Source organism: Coregonus clupeaformis, chromosome 10, assembly GCF_020615455.1.
Source record: "Coregonus clupeaformis isolate EN_2021a chromosome 10, ASM2061545v1, whole genome shotgun sequence".
Lineage (NCBI taxonomy): Eukaryota > Metazoa > Chordata > Actinopteri > Salmoniformes > Salmonidae > Coregonus > Coregonus clupeaformis.
In genome coordinates, this window is record NC_059201.1 from 38,401,721 (window position 1) to 38,407,718 (window position 5,998).

General features: G+C 41.3%; 1 protein-coding gene across 3 annotated transcripts in view; it reads right to left on the reverse strand.

Annotated features, from left to right (window-relative positions):
• The window catches only part of LOC121575512 (receptor-type tyrosine-protein phosphatase alpha-like), a 43,036-nt gene extending 38,125 nt beyond the window's left edge, over positions 1-4,911 (reverse strand). For all 3 annotated transcript variants that reach the window (XM_041888664.1, XM_041888663.1, XM_041888661.1), the window contains exon 1: positions 4,559-4,911. The gene's annotated coding sequence lies outside the window, so the exon portion shown is untranslated. The remainder of the gene's footprint in view (positions 1-4,558) is intronic.
• Between the last annotated feature and the right edge of the window lie 1,087 nt (positions 4,912-5,998).

Genomic DNA, 5,998 nt, shown 5'->3' on the forward strand with positions numbered 1-5,998 from the left:
TTGCAATCTGTCAATCCTTTGGTCCTTAAATGAAACTGGTATACTTTTTTACATTGGGGGCTTAGCCAAAATCCAGTTGGGGCGCCTGGGTGTCTCCACGGGAAGAAAACAATTTTAATTTCAAAAGCTAAATGTATCAATCTGGTGCACTTTGAGATGAACATTGAGAGTGAGAGATGAAATCTACTAAGAATATTGAAGAAAGAAAATCATCAACTCATGTCAATTCTATTCAAAAGTCAATACAATACATTCTGGTAACTTGCACCTTCCACAGCAGACACTGCCAGGATCCAATTACAGTAGCTATATTGGGTCTCTCTACGCTGGAACACATACATCTATAGCTCAGTTGGTAGAGCATGGCGCTTGCAACGCCAGGGTTGTGGGTTCGATTCCCATGGGGGGCCTGTATGAAAATGTATGCACTCACTAAAACTGTAAGTCGCTCTGGATAAGCGTGTCTGCTAAATGACTAAAATGTAAATGTAAAATCTACAGTGTATTGCCAAAAACCTCCATACCACTCAATGACTAACTTGTCCAATGAGCCAAACTGCTTAAAGAGTTAGTCAGTCACTCTCTCGCTCTGAAAATGATGTAGGATGTAGGAGACAATGCCGAAGTACAGTGCATTCCACTGAATACAAGCATTTTCTGTACTATATTTTCTGCCCTATTAACACATATGTTTTAAAATAGGACCCTGGTTGTATCTTAAATAATTCTGTAAAAAATAAACACATAATTGACGACGCTTTTGAATCTGACCTTCTAAATAACACAAAGATATGTCAAATCAAGTAATGCCAAATGTAAGTCTGAATTAAGTATGCTGAATTAAGTGTTTGAAATGCATCATACCGGTAAAGGAAGATTTTCAGGCAATCATTGTTTATTTAATCTTTCTTAGAACAGATGATGTTTCTGAATCGTAGTTTTCAGGAATGGGGTTATAATTGCTAATAGTCCAAACCGTTCCAAGGCTGGAGCCAAATTCATAGGAAGTAAACAAACTCAACATGCCACACTGGATTTAGAAACCGCTGGGTGCAAAGTTAAACAGTCTGCATGGTCCTAAAGCACACCGACTCATTTGTTTGTTTGTTTTATTTTTTTACAGCAGGCAATTTCACAATTCTTCAACCATCAAAATGTTCGGGGGTGGACCAAAAACATTCGGGGCTGCAGCCCTTGAAAGCCCACCCCTAACAACGCTGGTGTTATCCTACACATCTTGAGTTGAAAGTGGGAAGCAACTGGAAGATTCTATCTTGTTTCTCCAATTAGGCAATTGTTTTCATCTTTCCACCACTTTCAGTCACTATAGTAATGAAATATAACCTATGCTACAACTGCACTGAGGAAAAATACAATAGCCTACATCTGCAGTACAATTTTTTTTTAAACATAATCTCTACACAGTTTTGCTGCTCTCCTCCTAATATCGATTGATGCCATCTCATGGGACACATGCAGCAATGCAGTAAAACTGAGTACGTTTACATGCACACTAATAATTTGATATTAAACTGATTATGGAAATAGTCATGTAAACACCTTACTATGCTTATCTTAAATCAGTCTAAGGTCATAATTGAAGTAAGCATACACCGATTAAAACACCTGGTCTTCTGAGCAATCTTTCTAATTATTAGGACACGTAAACAGTTTAATCAGCGTTCCAGCTGTGTATTTGATCTGCGCATGTACCAGCACCGGGTAGCGCAAGCTCCCCTCTTATGCGCGAGTGAAGTGAGTTTGGAAAAATGGAAACGCATGCATCTTATAGTTTTCACATACACTTTATATGTCCAAACTCAGAATCCAAGTCTTCGCAAAGATAACATGGCCACTGAGGTAGAACGTTGATTTTGATTGCCGATTTTCTGCATTTATTAAAAGTCCCATCAGTAGCCTGATTTCAGATGTATGCATGTAAACAGAATTATTAGGGAAACTATTATGTTAACCTGACTATCCACAATAATCACATTATTGTGTGCATGTAACCATGCTCATTGAGAAATGATCTTCCATGTGTTAGGCCACACTGGTGGAAACAGATTATCTGCCCGTCTGCCTCCCACACCCCACCAATGCCCACCCGAACAGCATTTTTCACTGTATTGTTTCAGTATTGAGAAATGTCCCAACATAGCCTACCAGTGGTTAGAAACACCCACCAATCATACAGGCTGGTCTGTCCCTTATAAAGTAGCCTACGTCTTCAGTTTTCTGGTGGAAATACTAGGCTAAATTAACAAAGTTCTATGAGCCATCTTAGATACATAGAGACAAGACATGGTAGAATCAAGTCCCTTTCCCAAAATCTTCACCTGAATCTCCCAGCTGTTGCGAGGAGGCCCAGTTGCTCTTACACGTAGAGACTAGGGCTGGGAATTGCCTGTGAATCTTGTGATGTTTTTTTCCCCCTTTTCTGGTAAATTAGCCATTAAAGTCACTTGCATTATTTACCATAAATTAGTGTGAAAGTACCAGGTTTTGCCAACTATATGTCACTGTTCCTACTACTAACACATCAGTGGAGGCTAGTGGGAGGAGCTACAGGAGGATGGGCTCATTGTAATGGCTGGAATGGAATAAATGGAATGATATCAAATATCAAACATTTGGAAGCCACATGTTTGACTCTGTACCATTTATTCCATTCCAGCCATTACAATGAGCCCATCCTCCTGTAGCTCCTCCCACTAGCCTCCACTGATGTGTTAGTAGTAGGAACAGTGACATATAGTTCACAACATTTCCTTTGCAACTTTGGGTAGAAAACCGATGAAAATAAATGGTGTGGTCATCCTTACAATTCAAGCCAGTCCTCCATGAAAGCAATCAATTAGCTTAATTTCTCAGAGATCAAATTATATTTCAAAAAAATTATGTTTCAGGAATGTTAATCTTATCTGTTTCTAACTACAGAAAAAAGGTGTGTTTTTTATAGGTGGAATGACCCTGTATCGACCCCCCCTCCATCCATCACTACTAGACTGTGACGAGCCCAGACATGACAAGCCGGGGTCGGGGCAGTCCTGTCCGCATGCAGTCCAGGTCTGACGAGTCAATGTCAGATCGAGGCAAGCAGCTTCTGCTTTGCACTTGTATAGTCAAGACATGACAAACCGAGCTCGGTGGAGAGGAAACTGCATTCTGGACTAGCGCACTAATAACATAGTGAGGCGAGACCAATGCAACCGCTCACTCTGAAGCAGTCCAGACATGACGAGTTTATGATATGATGACACGCCAAACTCGTAGTATTGCCGTTGTCAATCTAGCCTTTCTTAATTCATTCCTTCCTTTCTTGCCATAATGTTGATATCTGACCATGTAACCACACTGATGTTATCCTCTTTCACCTAAATACTCAAAACCATATTCTGTTTTCTTCTGTAAGCTGTTGAGAATGTTATCCATGTTGCTGTCTGTGACCGACTGTGAGCATACATGTAGCTTTTATAAATAAAGCTTTTGTGCAGCAGGCCATATTCTATGTGTCGGCCATATTCTATACATAGAACTTGTCTCCACTTGCACCATGACTGAGTCAGGTCTAATGATAATGAAATAAAGACTCAAGTTGCACTACATTCTCAAGCTTTGCTGCAGATATAGGCTAATGATGCAACACAAATGGCATCAAATGAAAGTTGTCTCCAGCTTCATAAAGTCCCTAGTTTCAAAAGGTAAACTGCCAGAATGTGGCAAATTTTCCTGGATGACTCCTGCTTTGCCATATGTCTTTTCCATGTTCATTCACCTTTATGTATTAGATAATTGAGGACGCTACAGTATGTGGTATGCAAATACTCAGGGCCTGCCCTGAAACAAACTTTTTTAAACAAACCTACTTGCATAAATATATTTAGGCTTGATTAAGTACACTCAGGATCCAGTCAAGCCAGAATAATTAGTATTAGAAGAGGAAATGGGGAGTGCGAGGCAGGGTCAAGCAGTATGATGCTTGTCGAGACTAAATAAAGACTATCTGCTGTGATTTGAAGGGGCCTGGCTGTCTAAAGCGATCTAATTCCTGGGCTGTGGTCGCACTCAGCCCCCTAACACCCCCACCCCGGCAACAAAGCATTGATCAATATGTACTTTTCAGTGAGGTAGCACTCACTGGACCGCCCATTGTTTCTATTTCGCATTGTTACAATGTATACGTTCACAGAACACACTATCATATGGACTTCCAATAAAAATTATGCCGACACTCTTCCTCTCCCCCTCTCTCGCCACCCCCCTCGAAAAAATGTCACTCCCTGCCTCCAAGCTAGTTGTGTGAATGTTCGTGTCGTTACAAACATCATTGGGTGAGCTCCCATGATGATAGCCATGGAACGTTATATAAAAATCACCCCGCTAACCTCTCTGCCTTATCTCGATGTTAGCCGTGGAATACTTTGCTATGATAATGTGTGGGACAAACCAAAAGTGGTTGTTTGTGTGACCAAGTATTCTGACCTTATTACAACAAAATGAAGCACGCTACACTGTAACTAGTGACAATTTACAGAAGAACATAAACAAAACTCACCACGACTTCCGTTTGGTTTAGCACAATCCTGAATATTTACAATTGTGCAATTCCTTTCTTCCTTTTTCCACGTTCTTAACCCCGGCCCCTGTCTTCACACCCCAGGAACCAAGTGTGTGGGGGCCTGGGTAATAGGAACGAACTGGGACAGACGGCCAATTTGGAGAGGCAACAGATCGCAAGTCTGTTTATGTTAACGAGTGACTAAAACGGTCCCAAAAATTCCTCAATGTTCCCGAGGGTGTTCCTAACAAATTGGGGTCTCTCCGTCTTCCTTGAGCATAGGGGACGTGAATCCCACTGTTTATTCGCTGTATCCGGGCGAGTCAGCCGTATCTTTTAGTCCGCCATGTTGTCTGCACTAGGAGGAATGGGAAGCAAAGAATTCCCAGGCCCCTCCCTCCTTCCATAGCGCCGATGCGACATCTGGCGGTGAATCTGTGACATCGTCACGAGACCGAGTCAACAACAGCAGCCCTATCCAGAAGCGCATGACTCCACCATCTATCACACAGGTAGCCCAATTCTGATCTTTTTTCCTCACTAATTGGTCTTTTGACTAATCAGATCTGCAAAAGATAAAAGATCTCATATGATTGGTCAAAAGACCAATTAGTGGAAAAAATATCAGATTTGGGCTGCCTGTTTAAACAACTAATATTGGACGGGCTTATTAATTGCCCATAGACTGCCTGGGCACACAATCCCATTAAGTTTACAACAGCAGCTTGCTGTCAACATAGGCCAGTGGTGGTCACTAACCCTGGTCCTGTTAGTGGGTGCAGGCTGTTGCTCCAGCCCACTGAGCCCAGCACTACCACACCAGATTCAACTAATCAAGGTCTTTTGACTTGATACTCAATTGATTCAGGTGTAGTGCTAGAACAAAAGCCTGCACCCTCTAATAGGACCATGGTTGGAGGGTGAACCACTGCAAGAGGCTTTACCAAAACTACTAGGGCTCTCAAACTCAACTCTGGACCTCAAAGCCAGTTCCACTACATTTTTTTCATTGTTCCCCTCTAGTCAGGGACTGATTTAACCCTGTGACACCAGGTGTGTGCAATTAATTATCTGGTAGAACAGAAGACCAGCAGGCTCCAGACCTCATAGGGTAAGAGTTGAGTACCCCTGTACTAGGGTGTAAATGTTTCTCTGACACAACTTTGAAGATGTAAAACAGCACTGTCCCAATCAGCTTTGTTTCTGTAAAAGGTGTCAATTTCTGGAACTTCCAGATTACTAAATGTTTGCAAGATTTATATTAATTTTACTGGAAGTTCAAAACAGTTTCAAACACAGCATCACGCTGTTGCAATTCAATATTTATGCAACACCTAAATGAATAAAAAACAATTACATTTGTCTGCACTATTATCAGTCAATATATTCAATTACAACACATTTGATGTTAACATCAATTTTCCACACAGCAAAGTA